General features: G+C 36.7%; 1 protein-coding gene across 3 annotated transcripts in view; it reads right to left on the bottom strand.

Annotated features, from left to right (window-relative positions):
- Positions 1-19,447, bottom strand: part of LOC115628489 (protein numb) — a 29,066-nt gene that overhangs the window by 4,864 nt on the left and 4,755 nt on the right. For 2 of the 3 annotated variants that reach the window (XM_030524617.1, XM_030524619.1), the window contains exon 1: positions 14,202-14,552. The gene's annotated coding sequence lies outside the window, so the exon portion shown is untranslated. Of the gene's footprint in view, positions 1-14,201; positions 14,553-17,307; positions 17,339-19,447 lie in introns of those variants that run through there. The other variant, XM_030524618.1, reaches the window with a different exon arrangement.

Genomic DNA, 19,447 nt, shown 5'->3' with positions numbered 1-19,447 from the left:
GGCTAAAAACGAGACTGGATTCTCACCGTAGACCAACGATCTGAGATTCCACTTAAATTTTTTATTTTCTTTTTTCCTATTTTTAAATAGCTATTAATTAATTTCTAAGCTTTTCTGTGTTAAGTTTTCTTTTTATATTGACGCCTCCGACCACACTTGGTTGTGAGGCGGGGTGAGCTTACAATATACGATTTGTTTTATATAGTTTGTATATACGTGTATTCTTCCTTTCCTATGTCGCAAGTCAAGTTGACTTAAATATAATTAAATAAAAATGCGAAAGTAAATAAAAGTAATGTAGCGGTTTTTAATATCACGATCTTTAGTTGCTGAAATCATTATTATTTTATACTTAGTATGCATCGTTTAAATGGGCCGAAAGATTGACTGTACATTTCTTATGAGGCACTGATTTTATAAATACATTTCCACATCAGCATCGCATATATTCAGCCTTATTTCCTTATCAATATGCGACGCCCCCATTTCTGTACTTCTCATATATTTATCCCACACATTAAAGTAATGATTGGTAATGATTGCCATGTGTATGTGACACATATTGAACTGGACCTCAAGTTACACAAGGGTACAAAAAGTGAGTTCTTTTTTCCCCTTGCCATATGCATTCAAACATTTTATTTGCTTCTTATATATATATATATAGATATGTCTAAGAGCAGATCACTTTATCATACAAGTATAACTGCCACAAGAACGGACTGGTTCCACATTCAGGGATATTTGTTTGAAAGACCATTGCGGAGCAATGTATCGGCACCATAAGGAATAACTCCTGAGCTCGTTTTTGTGTGAAATTTCATTTCCTTCACTACAAGTAACTAGTTTGGCACAGAAAACAAAATGTATCTTTTCAGATCAATATTCCAAGCTATTATCTGCTGTGAGGCCCCAGTTTGGGCTGAAAATGATCTACAGCCTTCTCTGGCACTTTTCCACTACAGATTAGCAACAAATAGCGAAAGTTGAATTGGATTCAATAATATATATTTGTACTCTACATACTTGCATATAAATTATATATTTTGTACAAATAATAAGTAGTTCAGTATTAAGTTAGGTTTCAGTCATAAAGCAAAAAACCCCAGACATTTTTTGTATATTTTTTCCCGCCTTAAACAGTCGATTGCTGTTTAACTTTTTAAATTTCTCCGTTTTGTTTAATTAAGTAGAAGAGGCTAAGCTGCCTGTATTCTTAACATTAAGATATTATTAATTTTTTTAAGGAAAGTGAATAAATTGAAATAAGTAGTTCACTGCTCGTTCGTTGTAGAATCTTCACAGCCTTATAGTTTCTTGTCAACATAGGATAGGTTTTTTATGCGTAGAAATTCGATTCGTCGATTAGTTCAAAGCATTTTCTGGCTGTCAAATAATTCATGGGCACACCTTCAGCCCGGCATGATAGCTTATCTTACTGTATAGGTTTCATGACAATGGGCCCAGTAGTTGGAACGCCTATATAGAACAGGCTGAACGGCAGACATTGATTTTGATATATATCAGATTATATAAGATTATATATCACTGTTCACGGAAACAAAAAGCGTTCCCCACCTCTCGCACATTGCGTAAAAAAGATAACCTTCGAAAAATGCAAACTAAATGCTTCGGTTTTCTTATCGCTGTACGAGCTCGAGCTCGACCGTCTCACGTAATTGTTTACACATTTATTTTACTTTATTTTTGCTTAGTGCTTTAATTTTTGTTGCTACGATGTGTCGCTCGGGCTGACAGTTTTGTGACTTTATCACATGTCTCATATTGCGGCAAACTCTAACCACTATGTTTATTTAACTTAATACGATAAATTGGACAGCAATGCAAAAATAAGAAAACATTCAAGTACCAACAAACAATGGGAGCCCAATTTGATAAGGATTTAGATGGATGGCTGGACGGATGGACGCATGGACGCATGGATGGGAGAACTTAATTGGACAAAAATAGTTGTGGTTGGGGCCTAAAGCCCATTTATGCGCGACACTAAGCCAAACATACAAAATACCGTAACTACTTGAAAGAAACCCGGAAAAAGAATATAAAATTCAAGAAGAGAGGCTATCAAGAAAGCTCAAAATAATTTCAAAAGTCTTTATTGTCTTTATTTTCAGATATCTCAATATATTAAATTGAAGAATCCTTTAAATCGGTCTAGTAGTTTGGGAGCCTTTTCAATTCAAATAAACAAATAAACAAACAAACAATCAAATCTTTCCTCTTTATAATATTAGTTTAATATATATCAATATAATTTATAAATCTCAATATATTTAATATATCAAAATAATGTAAAAAGTATTGTCTTTATTTCCAGACATCTCAATATATTTTATATGTCTCAATATATTTTATGTATCTTAATATATTTAATATATCTCAATATATTTTATAAATCTCAATACATTGAATATATTTGAGAAACGACTTTGTTCTCTGTCATTTTTATAATCTGTCGATTTGCTTAGCTTTTTCGGAACATGACATCAGACTAAGCTCCACACACATATTTGCATACGGGTATGCTAATTGTTTGGATTCAGTCAGTCAGTCAGTCAGTCAGTCACTTAGTCAGTCAGTCAATCTGAACTCTAAAACTAAAAACAACCCAAGACAAAGCTGTGACTAAGCCAAATCGAATTCAACTAGAATTAATCACTCAGAGTCAACGCCATGGCTATTGTGGTTTTTCGGCATTGCAATCAGAGTGCTGTGCTGGTAAGCAGCTTGCTTTCTTGATGACTCCAAAGCTACATACATACACGTACATACAAGTATGTACGTGTGTGTGTACAAATACCATATACTTACATATAACTGTACATTTTACAAAACCTGTTTGAGCACCTCTGTGCGCGTGGCCCGCTTGGCTTCGGCGTTGTAGGAGCCGCCTCAAAATTTGAAGCCCCTTTTTCGATCAAAATTCTTGGAACGTTTTCATGAATTGCTTTATCTTTGGGTTCAGGTTCTGATTCTGAATGCTGCTGGACTGCATATTTGTCATTTTTTTCAGCGAAGAGAGCCACTTGACTAATGGAACTAATATTTATTTTTTATTTATATACAGCTTAAAGGCAATTAAAATTGCAGATAAGCTATGCTGGCCTAAGCTATAGCGACCTGGCCTTACTTAAACATTTTTTGAATTATTATAATGAATTAGTTTTAAATACAAAAGTTGATGGAAGAGAACCACTTGAGTATGAAGTTTTCAATTTATTCACATTTCTTAAAAACATTATGAATTAACAACTGAGGTAAGCATATCTTAATGTTGAGAGTACAGGCAGCCTTTTCTACCTAATTAAACAAAATGGAAAAATCAAAATGGTTAACAACAATCGACAGTGTAAAGCGGGAAAAATTTTACAAAAAACCCATAAATAGTAATGAAATTAATATTTAAAAAACTAGATTTAAATTGTACTTGATGTAGTTAATTCAAATGCCTTCTTTTGTGACAAAACTTAATAATCCTTCTCAGTTTATTCTCATACCTATGTCATATACTGATGGATTCCAAGAGCTCCCGAAAAACACTCTAAAACAGCGTTCAATGCAATGGCGAAAGTCGACAAATGTGTTTGCATATTATCTTACCACACTGGCCATAGTCTTAGGGTATCCCCTAGGAATGATCAAACACATCACTTCAGGTGGATGACAAGCAGTTCTAATGGTAGTTTATTCAACCAAAAAACCAGAATCTTATCATACTGTCCAACAAACAAGATCACGAACATTAACATGAACATGTTTGCCAAAAGCAAACAACAAAAACGAGCGCTTTTTGCATACTTATGTATATTTTTCCATAGTAAGTAAATGGCTTCTAATAATCTCTGTCTGCATATAAATAAGGCAAGTCTGGAAGACAATGGAACGCACACTCCACATATTGCGATTGAAAGCATATAACTAGGCACTCACTAGGCATATCAGTTGTAGCCCTTCTCCACTTTCCTGATTCATCTCCAAAGTATTTCTGGGTGTTAGCTGAGAACTGAGCTTCGGAGAAGCAGACTTTCTAAATTGGCGCGTGGCTGTTGACATTTGCAGATCACGCATAAAATTCATGACTCGGCACTCCTCCCGGCAATTCAAAGATTATGACATGCGAGCATAATTAACCAGTGAATAATTGTAGTTCAGCAGAAAAGAGCAATAACCAATTAACCCCATAATAGGCTAAGACCACAAAAAGCAGCCAGATACATTCTTCTTGACCAGCAGTCGGTGTTAATGACGCTAAGCGCTTGCGTACACATTACGAGTATATAGCATCTATGTATATACTGTATATATGTGTATCTCTGAACATAGTAGTTATGTATCTTGAAGGTATTTCAATACACAATTTTATTGCATAACGGCAATCAACACTCACGCTTGGTCAACTATATAAGAGTGTATGTAAGTCGAAACCCACTGCAATTAAATTAGTGTGGAGCCCCAAATTGCTCGCCAACACTTGCTTCAAATCATCCGAGATGATTGTATATGGGTTCAAAGGTATGAAAAATATCTAGAAGTCTACGAGTTTGCGCTTGAAAACGGTCTCATACATTATAACATCCCCTTCTTGTGCCGGTTATATATTAAAAACCAATCGAATTACGCTTGCGGTACAGTTTCGAATTCCCTGCTAGTTAGTTATTCAACAAATAAAATAAACAAAACTGTTTTCGGCACTAAGATTGATTATCCTGTGGCAAGTATATGATAGCAGTGATAGAGCAGTGATTTGAAGTGTCAAGTCTTAGACGATATCTCTTTTTATTTAGACTTTCGAGGGTGCCCCTTAGGAGCATTTCTCGCTTGCTTGACAGAGATTCCCTAATTTTAAATTTTGATCTGTTTATTTTTTTAATTTATTTATTTTTCTGTTTCCTTTCTCTGATAAGAGTTCTTTTTATTTGGAAATTTTAAATTAATTTTATAACAACGTAAAATAAAATACAAGTTTTAAAATTAACAAAAGGGTATACAACTTCATATGAAAGAAAACTGTGCTATCATAAAAGGTGATATCGTCTAAGTTCACTATTTGTTTCGAAGACATGGCTTTGCTTTCCACTCTCTGCTGGTCAATGGCTCTCCTCCTTGAGGATAAGTCGCTGAAGGCTGTCTGGTGGTACTACAGAGCTGGGAAAGTCGCAAAATAACAAATAGAATGGGTCCGACACGAAATGAATTGGCATGTGTTTGCTCAGAGTTGAGCATTTTCAAACGGACTCGGTCGAAATTTCACACGGTTAGTGAACGAAGACGCGGAAAGGATACACATTTTATAACTTCCTTTTTGTTAACGCCATGGCGAGTACTTTTACATGAAAATTATAATTATGCCGCCATACGCTATGGCTTCTGTCTCCTAGGGGTACGGGTACGTGGCGGGTTTATCAACAACCACCAAGTTCGCATTCCCACTGCTACCTCTTCGTAGTTCTTTCACGAAGCCAGGTAATAACGCCGCTTACGTCATTCCGTTTTTGTTGTTGTTTTCTCTCTCAGCTGCTTACTACTTAGGTGGAGGGTTGCAGCAGAGAGCATTGGAATTTGTATGCGCTTAGTGTGTTGGCCGTGGGAACTTTTTGCCCAACATATGTACGAATGGATGTACACGAGAGTACAGGAAAGAGGTGCTTCGTTCTATGTTGCAGGCAGCTTTTGATGGCGATGCAATGCCAAGGATGCAGCTCCTTGTTCCTTGGGTAGCGGCGTCTATGTCTTAGGAGAGTTGAGAGGAACAGTCCAAACACTGATCGCATTACATCTCATTTGGTTAATTTGAAAGTGTACTTTTAATTGAAAGTGGCAGTAGTACCTTCGCCTCTTTATAAATAGATTCAAGACTGCCACAAGCAGCAAGTGTTTAAGCCAACAACAAATAGCGCTCAAATACTATATACTTTATAGTGTCAGCATATACGCGTATCAGCGCCGTCTGACAACCGTTCAGTTCGAGGAAGTGCGCAGAATAAATTAAGACTCTCAAAGGTTTAAGCAAATAATTAGATCAAATGCCGCATTCAAATCGCATTGCAGCTTAGTAGTTGACTGAAAAGCAGCGGCATTTCGCCCCGATGCGGCTGTCACCGACGCATTTAGTTGTCTTCATCCGTCTTCTGTCTTCTGTCTTCTGCTCAAGGAATTAAGCGACGTGATAATTAAGAGAGATAGAGATAGGAAAGCCATCTTAGCTAATGCAAAAGTAAAATAGAAGAAACTATCACGTATGGTAGCTGACTCGGACAAAAATAGATTTATTAGCAAACACAATATTTGCATGAGAAACACTGTTTCTTAAAGGTTCCAAATGTTCCTCATGGTGTATCTCGAACTTGTTTTGTAATCTCCACTACTGAAATTTTGTTATAGGAGTGTGGAGTTTCTATAGCAGCTATGTACCGATATAGATGGGTTTAAAGGTACTACATACTTCATACCTCGGTACTTTTGAGGTGTGAATAATTTATTGCAATTAAGGATATCAAAGCAAGCTTAGCAGAGCGGCTTCAAACATAATCAACAGTCAGTTGTGGGAATAAAACTGCACAGTCTTCCTTACTACAAGTATTATTTCTATTCCTTCAACAGAAATTCAGTAATTTGTTTATCACAGCCATTAACGAATGCAAAAACACGTGCAATGGAAGAAGACTTCCGAAATAAGCGGACGTATATATGTATGTATGTATGTACGTATGCACACTTAAGATATACTCTTATGAGCGTGTATGTGTATATGAATTGCGACGCATTTGTAGGTAACAGCGCGACGATGACATGGGCGTAGCGAGGGGGCAAGCTGGGCAGGTTCCCCCCCTTGTCTTTTCTTCTACTTCGTCAATTTCTAGAGATTTGTCTTAAAATTATTGTTTGCATTTGAAAAACTAGGCTTTGTACCAGCTTTATATGGCATGAGACTCTCAATTAATTATTATACCTCGTCCCAAAAGAGTACAACGGAGAACCTGAGGCTTGTAGGAGCATTTTGAGAAACAAATGCAGATGGTGCGGATTTTTTTTTTGAAAACTTTAATCGGTAAATGTGTTACAAAACGTTCTGATGTTTGTGATTCAATATTCAATATTTCTCTTGCATGCATTTTTTATTGGTTTAATTTATTTGCAATTTATATTTTGTTCTCCACAATATTATTTAATGGCTTGTCGGTCTTATATTGGAATAAAATTCGGAAACTCCTCTGTTTTGCTCCCATTTCTCCACATGACCTTCTATCGGCTTTTACGCTCATCATTTATTTTCTAACTCAAGAAATGTTAAAATATTGCGCTGTGTTCAACATAAGGCTAAACAAAGAGTAGCAGTGCCAAAAAAATCGAAATGAAATCCTGGCTACGCCCATGGCTGAGGGAGAGGACGTGCGACGCTTAAATTTGTACATCTGCTGCTGAAGAGACTCAGGCAGCCGGCCACGGTCCTCTCACAGACCCGATATTAATGCTGCTGATATGCATCGTGCATATGTATGTATATACAGTACATATAGACATGTGTGGCATTCTGGCTATGTATGGGTGGGTGCGACTGTTCTGAGAGTTATATGGCTAGCCATGTGTCAGGTAGATAGCGAAAAACACTTGACAAGGATTTGTTTAAGGATCGCCAACCAATGCTGCTCTAAGGCTTGTTTGTATCCTGGTACGCTTTAAAATGGACAAGAGCACAAGGAGCCAGACGGTACGGCATTTAACGAACAAATGCCCCATTACGCGCATCCTGATGTTCCCCAGCAGCATATCGAAGCTAATGCAAGTAGCAAGTATTGCTATTTATATACTTTATAAATTCTCTGTTATATTTATGCAAATTGTATGCCCTTTGCCTGAAGGGTACAAAAAATGCTTTATTAGTTTCCAGACAGAAGGAAGCATCTCCTACCCCATAAAGTAATTGTGCACTTGATTAGCATGCCCGTCCTTCTAACTGGGTAAGAAGTATCTGGATTTCGGAAATACTATATATTCTTAGAAGCTCATAATGCCTAAGCAGCAAGAGTTCTTTTCATTTTGTTAATTCAGTACCCCATTCCAAAGCAACATACGTAATTCAAGTCATTTATATCTCCCTAACCATAGGAAAGCTATTGTCGAAATAATTTTACAGTACAATGTCTGTCAATTTGTATCTTTGGAAACCTCCAGATGCCCGTAATTCAACTGCTTTCAAACGTCCCAAAGCTTAAAAGAGATACTAGACTGCTGCGAGTTTTTATAATCGAGTTGACAAATGTCGATCTATGTCTATACGTCAATTCATTTGTCTGCCCGTCCGTCTCTATGAATGGAATTATAAGAGCTTGAACTCTCAAAATTGGTCGGAACACTCTCCAGAGCTTGTGACTTTTGCAGAAATCTCTTTTCCTTCCGCTACACATGTTAATACTACTAGCAGGTCGATCTGTTTAAACAGCTAAAGCATCGGGGTTTCTTTTGACGGACTCGGATAATCTCGACAGTAATGAGTGTTTTTGTTTAAATAGCTTTTTGTTTCTAGATATTTTCAAATATATTGAATGCAGATGAAGTAGTATACAATTTTAAAGGAAAATAGTAGTAGTGGGGAGGTAGCGGGACAATAGAGGCAGTTTTTGTTGTTAGGTGCCATTAATGATATTTAACTTCAGTGCAGACAAAGTTAATTACTTAGTTTATTATTGTTATGACAGTGAAAGGTATATAGATATGGAAGAACCATTTTAATGATTCCTTGGCAACAAATAATTCAATATACGGTTGGTCTGATTTATCAATAAGCTTGATATCAAGAATCTCCAATAAAGTTGAACAATACTGTTTTTGGAGTTTCTACTTTTCTAGACTTTCGACTTTCCTTATGGAACGTTCAATGTTAACCTCAACTGTCTGTGTATAGATACTCGCATAGATATCTTTGCGAAGTAATGCCAAGTAATGCACGTACTACAAGTGTATGTACATATATTTTTTTCACTTTGACATGGACAAACAAACTTGTCTTTTCAGCGAGTTGTTGAGCTTTTTATCTGACATATTAATCGCAAGCAAAAGTATAACATTTGTCATTTAGTTTGCCGAGTAGATAGTAGACGAAAATACTTCCAAGTCGAAGGGAGCGTCGAACGGCTTAGTAAGCGGATCTGATTTTGAAATCCTCAGAGCTAGGTTCAAGGACACGTGGCAAACTTCATAAGCTTGATGTGCATCTTCTCTAAGTCAGAGAAAGGCAAATATGTTTTATCCGATAGAACCAATGTTCATTGGAATTAATAGCCAACCTTATTTCTTTCACAATCTCCAATCTCGACGATATGTCGTCGTATATTTAGTTGCTTGGAGGTGTCTGCTTTTAAAACATAATATGAAAAGGTATCCCTGTCAGTATAATTTATGTATTACGGATACTGGTATTATATGTGATCGATATATGACCGATTCGTGGCATTCCCATTCTGATTGCTTAGTTTCAACTGAACTGCTATTTCATCCTTTAGTTATACGCTCTACTAGAAGGAGCACCAACAACTGTTGACCCAAATTGGGTTTCTAGACTTGTCATATTTATATATAGATATTACAAGCCTCATATGGACTCTTTTTTATAGTACTTTGTAGAATAACTCTTCCTTTTATTACATCTCAACCAAATGTGGTTTTTATAATTTTTGTAAGATGCCTGAATATAATATACTCTTCAGTTGCATAGTTTCATCAAAATCGGTGTCATAGCAGCGATTGGGGAGGCACAGTCAATAAAGTTTTTGGAGGAGATGGACGGGTAGGCATTGCACCCGTTTAACCATCAAATGGAATGTAACCGCAAAATAAAAATTGTCTAACGAAGATTGACGCTAATTGTGTTATTTACTTATTCGTGTCAGGTTGGACATTTCTCCCAGAGCGCGCCGATCGAAAAATCCATTGACAACAGATATTAATCGAGCAAAGTTTGCCTTTGTAATATGGGGAGTATTTGCAAGTCGAAATTAAATGCATACGAGCACGCACACAAACAAACAATATCCAAAGCCAACGAAGCGTGTTTATTATAATTTCTAACAACGATCTGCTCTGTTTGTCACCATAATTTTTTTTGTTTTTCTGCCTTCGGGTTCCAATCAATTCGACTCTTGAATTCCCTGTTCCCATTAAAGGCATTTGTGTATATTGCAAAGGTTGAAATGAAACTTTCTTGAGAAAGGCACTAGAAAATGCTGACCATAGGCTGATTAATGAGGAACTGCTCTCTAACTTCTGAGAATGAAAGGAGATTAGAAAAGTGCTTGTTTCCTTCAAAAGATAAACACCTTTACCGCTTTAGCTTGGAGGGCTTAGGATAATCTGCAGACAGACTTATCAAAAATTTATACCCATTTTTGGGTCAGGCACACCTCGTTATGGGACAACCTCACTGTTTGAGTAAAGGGTATAAACTGACAAAATTATTGTTCATAGTACAGTGAACATATTTATATCGGCCTCCGTTTTGAATATTGAACAAACAATGCCACGAAATTGTGCTCGTTATTCCAAAAAAAAAAAAAAAAACAATTTCTTTCTCGAGCGCTTTTTATGGCATTATCATGCCTGAATGAAGTGCAATTTGATATTTTGTAAAGATTGCAGAGAAAAGTTACTGTCAAGCCAGGCCGCCAGTGAAATACCCTGAACCCGAAAAACACTTCCCCATTCATGTTATATGCGCTGTTTTAAGTCCGAATAGTAGAAGCAAAAATAACAACATTTCTTAGGATTAAAAGCTTTGGAAATTGATGATATAAAAAGAAGAAATAAAATAAATTCGTATTGACTAGGAATTACGGAAGCTTGCGTAATGTTAGTTGTGGTGGGCGCAGTCGTTTTAAAAACCTTGGCGTTCATCTAGAAGTTCGTTCGTGTGGACATGTCTAGATTCATTTTTCTTATGGAGCTGACAAAAAATATATTTTATGAGGTTTTGAATTTGCTGTTCGCAGGCAGGCATTAAGGCAAACGATTAGTGGAGCAGTTGGCGGCCAACGTACGTGCTAAGAGACCTCTTGGGATCATCAACAATGTTGCCTTCCTCTCGAGATGGGACCCATATTTGATGTAAATAGTAATTAGCCAGCTACAATGTGTTTTTGTTCTTGCATCGATTTTGATGCACACAATAAAATTCGCTGTAAGCCATTCTACTACCAAATCAATATAGTAACAGAAAACCAAGAAAACAACGGTGCGAGAAAGCATGCGAAAGGAAGCCCGATATGTGCCCAATACGTAGGAGTAAATACACATATGTTTGTATATATACTATATGAGCTATATGCATTTGCCACTTGTGGTTCTTAACAAGCTCATTGATAGCTGTAGATTATTTGAAAAACTCTGCAATTTCGGATAGTCTAGTATCCGACAATGCGGGCTGAATTACTGAACTTAATATTCTTTTGGATCTGACTTTGATTTTCCAGCACAAAAGTTTTAGTGGATGTATCTTTTGGAATTAAGCATATTAACATAAAGTATAGTTTCAAGAATCAATCATTTGTGAAACAACGATAACACCCACAACTATGTAATAGAATTAAATGTACGCGGGAGCTGAAAAGTATGAACGAGAAATGACTTCACGAGGGGGGAAATCCCTCCCTGTTTTTGGTGATCTCAAAATATTTATTATCTACATTGAACTTTAATGGGCAGTGGGAGGAGAAGAGCTTTTCTCGAATTACGAGTTTGCAAGAAATTAATAAGAATTTTCAATATATATTGACTTAATAAATTAGTCGTCTTTCAAAAGAGTAACAAAAATTTGCATACATAGAATCTTGTGGTCTGAACAGATACTTATTGAAATCCAATTACCACAACAGTCTTTCAACTGAGATAAGCTTTATATAGCACAGATCGTTCCTATTATTTAATACCGAATTTGGCGAATTAGCTGTTACTGTTAAAAAGTTGTGTGTTCATAAGGACGGACTGAGGGATATTCGTCTCATCATGTCGATAATATATATGCCCAATTCATGGGGTCTGTCACGTGTCTCTCTACATGCCAGATACATAGACTTCCTGGTGCAGTCGGTCGGCTCTGGCACCGCATTGGTAAAGTGTGTAAGAAGGTACTTGAAACAATATTTTTCCACTGGGTACTGGGTACTTTTCCGAGCTAACGGATTCAAGAGTGCTGAACAACTTAGGCACATTAGGATTTCAGTAAATTCGTTGGTCTTTAGTCAGGGCGCGGTTGAGAATACAACGATCCACTCAGTCCGGTCTGACCAGATTGTCATTGCCAAGTTCGTTACCAGAAGCATACCAGGTAGTAGTAGTTGCTAATGCTTTTAATCATCTGCGTTGCAGCATGAAAATGGAAAGGAAATTCCATGAAATGAGGAATTAGTGTTTGAAGTGGGGCTGAAGACGATCATCCCCTGCTCATGCCCCACACCTCTTGGATCTTGAGACTGTTGTTACTCATCTTTGTTCACCTTACTGCTCTTCGGCATCCACCAACTACGAGTAAGTGCAACAAGAACAAACGCTTACCAAACAGCCAGTCCTAAGCTAGCGGCTGCAAGACGAAGAATGCAGTTTGGTTCGAACAAACTATACATACATAAATCGAAAGGCAAGTGAGAAAAAGTTTGGTCTGAGCCGGTCTGGGCCGATCGGGGGTGTCCGGGACTGGCGGTGCTGGAAACTGGTTTTGTTTTCTGAAAGCCAGCACAGCATTTGGCCGATGACTGGCAGTGGCTTTTGATATTATTGCCTGTTTCTTGTGAAGCTTTTGTTCTTATGCTTTCTCGTTTTTTACGTTTTGCGATTACGTTTTACTGATTGGCAGTAGCCAGCGTTTCTCAGTACTTTTTACACACACTTGTACATATGCCAGTACAGTAGTATGTGTGTATGGTGAAGGTGAAGTCGTTGGTCTAAAGTGTTCATTCTGATTAAGCTTACATAGATACTGTGCACACACATGCATGGCTAGTATGATTCACTTGTGTATATAGTGGCATGGGGATGTTTAATTACTAAACCTGTACAAGAGGTGTTAAATAATTTCATTATTTTGCAATACCATTTTTGATAACAACAGAACTAAACTGAGGAAATGGGTATTACGTATTACGGCACTGTACATTTATTTTCAAACTTTAAGTGGAGCAAAGTCTTCAGATTAAACGTTTTGAAGTCCTTGACAGATAATACGGAAAGTACAAATTGCTTAGCAAGTAATGGAGAACTTACAAAAGGGGCCTTACATAGTACACACGAATTAGTACATACATACAAACTCTTATTTATGAGTTTGTCTGTATCTGATGACACATACTATTTGAATTTGGGCGCCTCTATCTATAAGAACTTTCCAACCTTACTACCTGTATTCTGGGTTTTTGGCGCCCAAACGTTAAATAAAATCGAAATATTTCATCAAAAAAGCATAGTTCAATGATTGTTTATAAATTGCACGAACAAAAGGTTGATTCAGGTTCTCATTAACCTATGCTACAGATACACAAGCATATATATGTGTGTGTAAATGCTAAATGTGAATTGTTATAGTCTCGCCAGTAGCTGAGGTAAGGCCTGGGACCCCAATCGCATTTGAGAACACTGACAAACAACCGGTTGGAATACCTGATGTCGCGAAATTATCGAAATACAAACCCAGTACTCAATCGATTTCGGCATGCAATTAAATTGGTTGTTAAACTTGAAAGTAAATGTACTTGTATAAAGGTTGATACATTTTTGTTTATTTATGCATCATTGCTGCCATTATACTGTACCATAAGGAAAAACAATGGAAACAACGAATTTATTTACTCGGGACTTGGTTCGTAATGCCGTTTTTTTAAAGCTTTTCAGGCTAGTAATGGATAATCATAATGCACAAAAAGCTGAAGATAATAATATCCTTTGTAGGTGTAAACAAGCGTCGAGAGATATGGCTGCATCTGTGTCTTGCAGTCGAATTAATAAATCATAATTAACACTTAATTGGTGTGCGTTTAATAGCTGAGTTTGCGTTACTTGAGCTGTTTTATTGGAATTGTGTATTACATACATATATATCCACATATACTCGCATGTATGTGTACAAGTATATACAACGATTTTACCATAGTTGTGTAGATACGCAGATGCCCATGTAATTCCCATGCGAATGTACATACGTGTGAGTTATCCAAATAAATCCGCAGAAACGATCGAAACGGCTTCTCAGTTTCAATAAAGTACTAATACTAGTATTACACTATTTTCGTTGTTGGTAGCTGGCTTTATTCACTCACAGGCCCGGCTTGGCGTGCCGCTTACCCCCTTCTACAAACAATAGAAACACACACAACCACAGCACAAACAATTGAAACGATAAAAGTGCGCCAGACCGACCCTGAAGACAGACATACATATAATATGTAGTTTAAGTACAAAAACCCCCAAAAAATGGAAAAAGTTTACGCGGACATTGGGTCGAAACGAAAGCGACTGCGAACTGGACGCGACGATTGGAACGGGAACGGTAGCGACGCGTCTGGCAAAGTAGCTTGCACGTTATAGCGGCTCGAGTTGCTCTACTGTACTGTGGGAAGCGCACATCATGGACTAGAACCGCAGCTCGAGTGGGCAAGCGCGCAAGAGAGCGACAGAAGACAGGGTAAGAGAGTAAAGCGTATGCATCAGACGACCATGTATCTGAATACATGCACACATACACGCATACGTGCTCTTGCGCTCTTGACTCACCGCATGCGTGTGTGTGGTAGTGGTAGTGGTAGAATATTTACTTAGTTTTGTGTAGTTGTTTTATTTACTACCAACAACGGCAGTTTGCTGCCAGTGACGACGATAAAATTTCGACGCTTTTGCCATCGTGTGCAGGTTGTAGATTGTTAGCTATAAGTTTCGTTTGACATACTTTCGTATACATATACATATGTATGTATATATTTACAATAAATTAAACAATACAATAGTTATTGGGTATTCAGAAAAAACATGCATTTGTGCGAAGTAGATACAAACCAGTTTCAAGTATTGACAATCTGTAAAATACAGTATATGACCGAATCTACATACATACATACATATGTATGTACTTGCATAAATACGAATGCAGTTAGTTACATACATATATGGTCTTTTCGATTGTATGCCTTTTTTATTATGTATATAAATTCTTCTTTAACTCTTAGGTTCATTTAGCGTTGATTTTCCAAGTATACCTCAGAAACATACAACAAAAGCAGTATTTGAATCACATGAAAACCAGTTGTTAGCTCTGCAGCTGTCATTTTTACATAGATACATACATATACTTGCACATATCCGCACATACATAAGTGTATGTGACGGCAAATACGTCCGAATGCATATGTATGAGTACACACATATGTGCGTTGTGTGGATGTAGATGTGAACCGAGTATTTTGCACTTGCATGAGATAAAGATAATTTGCTAAAGAGCACGACTCAATCTGCTAAGAGTGCGTCAAAGAGAGCTCCGCATATTACTCCATAGTTAAAGAGATTTTATCAATGGATTTTCATCTAATACTTCGATAGATATGTATCTTTGTCGCATTTTTAATCTGAATTAAAATGCAGTATCAGTAGCTGGCAAACTGATAACTAAACGCCGCAGTGAACACTTAAACCTAACATTTATTGTACTACCTGCCCAACCTAAATTTCGTGACAACAATGGGTAATGATCGATCGAGGTACACCGAGAGAATGAGTTAAGCTCCAAGCATGAAGACAAGGTCATTGTTTGACGAATGCGGAGAGCAGAGAGCGAAGAGTTACGCACATTCATTCGCACACATGGCATAGATATTTAGGTCTTATCTGAGTGTCCAAAAATTGGCTCTTAATCAAAGAGCGACTTGTAATATTTGTTGCAAAGCAGCATTTTCTAGGCAGCGCAAACAGGTAAAAATACAAATAAAGACGACGCGAATAAATTGAATTTCATACATTTGCGTGTACATGTATTGAATTACATACAAATGTATGTACATATGTACATGTGCTTGTAAATGCGTTTGTATACAAGTATTAGGTGATGATTAAAAATACAATTTCCTGTCTGCGAATTCAATAATGAATCTACAATTCTGCTATTTATAAATGTATATAATATTCATTATATATGCACATTTGTGCATTGTAGTGGAGTTCTAGAGACGTGGAAATTTTTCTACGTTTAAAAAACTCTGTACCCGCTGCAAACAAATGTTTTTCCTGTTCATTTTTTTGATCATTTTTTTAAAATATTTTTAAATAAACAAATAATTAAGCGCTTAATATGTAACAGTAACGTATGTACATATGTATGGAAAACCATTTATTGACATTATTGTAAAAGCAATTGCATTAATTTGCATGGGTTTGTGTCTGTGCTTTCGTGTGAGGTACAGAATTGAACCGAAGTATGTATAACCGTTTACCTTTTGGGTACAAGGTAAATCAAATCATATATGCATCTATTGTTGTACGAATGAATTAATTCCCAGCCGGTTTGTATACCTGCTTTTGTGTGCAATGCATAATTGAATCAAAACGCAACAACAACAACATCTGCGGGCAGGACATCGCCAGAGATTACATAACTATAACTATTCAAACTGACCTATCGCGATGAAACTTGACATGCTTATGTACATACTCGTATATTCCAATGTATAGTATAAATAAAAGGCCAATAAAACATCCTAAAATATGACAATTGCATTTCTGTATTTGGTATTTCTATGTTATTAGTTATTTATTATTTTAGGCAATCCTTTCTTTGTTTCTGTATTTTTGAAACTTTGCCTTAAAAAGTCAAGTACTAAAGCAACAGAGAGGTTTTGAAAATCTACGGGATTTTATCCAAGCTATACAAGCTTAGTATAAAACATTTTTTCAACGTTTTGTTCTTTTTAATGCCCTTATCTCTCCAATTTAAGCCTTTTTTCAATTTGAAATGTTGAAATTACTAAATTTGAATCTACCTATTCTATATAGAAGATATGTAGATATAGCAATTGCAATCGAAGACAATTTTCAAGACGTTTCCAATTTTCCTTTGTTCGTGTCACTATGTATATAGATCCGATATTTTGACCTGATTACAAGCAAATTCAAATATTTATTATTATAACTATAACTAATTCCTTCGTAAAGTGTTGTAATTATTGTTTTGTGTAAGTAGAACAGAAATGATTGAAATATACTCGCTGAATGCACTTGTTTCTCTCATTAAATAACAATTATTAAATATTGTGGCCGACTTACCTTAAATGTTAAGAAAAGCTTTGAATTGTGGCTGCAAAGGAAAAACGAAAGAAAACAGTTAGTTGACAACGTTGAAAACAAAAACAACTAGAAGAAGAGATAACGCTACAGTCGAGCAAGCCCGACAGTGAAATTTCAAAAAATAAAATAAACTCGTCCTTTCTCGGACCTAGGAGAATCTGGATGCCAACTTTGGTTATTTCAGCTTTTATAGTTTCTGAGATCCTTGCGTTCATCCAGACGGACGGACAGACAGACGGACATGTCTAGATTGATTCGTCTAGTCATGCTGAGCCTTCTGCATGTTATACCCTTTTTACCCTACGGGTACAGGGTATAATTATAGTGGAATGTAAAAGTTCTACACAGTTCTACTTATTTAAATAATAAACACATTACCACATGCTGCAAGAATTAAGGGAGTTGTGAAAAAATCTCTAATAGCGGGTGAGTGGGCGGGGGCATAAAAAATAAAAGAAACATGACCTGCTGTCACGCACGTCGCGGTCCCAAGGTGCGTGCAGTTATTTATTTCTATAATATTGGACACCAAAAGTAAAAGGGCGACCCCTCCATTCAATTGTACCAACTGTGTGATTTTATTTACAATAAAATTCGGATTCAAAGCCATCGGTGGCGACGATCTCCCGCCTACTTTCCTTGGCTGCCAAGCCTTCACTAAAAACATAATTTTCCTAAGCCCCTTTCAAATTCACCTACAAACTAGGCTTACCACTATTTCTCCTCCTTTCATAGCGCTACCCTGTGACGGGCACCAGGGCTTCGTTACACTGTTTAGGTCCGGGATAGGGGAATATTACTACCAAGTTTGATTAATCTTGCTCTTCCACTTTTGTTCAGACAGATGTTATGGACATATTTTCCTGCTTGGGTAAACTTCTTGTTATACCTCGAAACAATACAAAACCAACAACATTGTGCATTGGCACAAGACCTTTAGTTAAAAAGTTAATTCCGAATTTAATTAAAGTAACAATATTAAGTTGCAAAGCCGTAGGTGAAGTTGTGTTCATACCAGGTACTCCTATGATACTAACGTCAAGCGTCTCCAATTTCGAGTGCGTCTTGCCTTTGTCGCCCCAAGTCGCCGGGACAAGCTCTTCAAGTATCCAAAAGAAACTCGGAACAAAAGCAAAGTACGTGTACGTGTATATTCATATGTATGTGCGTCTTAAACGAGGGAACCTCAGGAAGTACAAGAACTAGAATAAGCAAACTTGGTAATTATATTCCCCTAAGCCCCCTTTTTCTTTGGTGCACTCCCCGCTATTAGGTTGTTTAACAAACTCCCGTAATTCTGGGAATTCCTCACTGAAATAATATTAAATTAACTAGACCTCGACGCGGATATAACCAAACCAATAATATTAGAAACGTTGGTAAAAATAAAGAAGCAAAAAACTACAAGTTGCAATCGATTTGAATATTGACAAATAAACGATCCGGGGAGTATATGAACAAAAAAAATTAAAAAAAAAAATAAACTCGTCCTTTCTTGGACTTAGGAGAATCTGGATGCCAACTTTGGTTATTCTGGCTTTTATAGTTTCTGAGATCCTTGCGTTCATCCAGACGGACAGACGGACGGACATGTCTAGATCGATTTCTCTCGTCATGATTCAGATTCAGAATATATATACTTTATGGGGTCGGAGATGCTTCCTTCTGCATGTTACATACTTTGCACAAACCTAATATACCCTTTTACCTTACGGGTACAGGGAATAAAAACGACAGTGAAAGCATTTTTAAGCTAACCAACAATGGATTTTATTTTTGCGAAAGCGAAATAAAATCGGTAAAGATCGGTAAAATATATCTAAATCGGTGTGAAAATCTTACTCTCAAAAAAATCAAAATTAGTTTAAATAAAGTTTAAAATTTTTTTAGTTTGCAACGAAAAACTCAATTGTTTCCTAATACTGCATCTTTCAGGTATTTTATTAGCTAAATTATGTGACGAATCAATCATGTTTTGAGTTAGGTGTGCAAAAGAAAAACTACGCTTTAGTACCTCGCCCATACTCTCAAAATTAAACGCTACATATTCGTTTACCTAACTTTAAACAAGAAAGGAATGCTAAAGTCGAGCAGGCTCAACTCTTAAATACCCTGTACC

This window comes from Scaptodrosophila lebanonensis, unplaced genomic scaffold, assembly GCF_003285725.1.
Source record: "Scaptodrosophila lebanonensis strain 11010-0011.00,11010-0021.00 unplaced genomic scaffold, SlebRS2 tig00000118-arrow-arrow-pilon, whole genome shotgun sequence".
Lineage (NCBI taxonomy): Eukaryota > Metazoa > Arthropoda > Insecta > Diptera > Drosophilidae > Scaptodrosophila > Scaptodrosophila lebanonensis.
The sequence above is the reverse complement of the archived record's forward strand: the minus strand, read 5'-3'. Positions and strand labels throughout refer to the sequence as shown.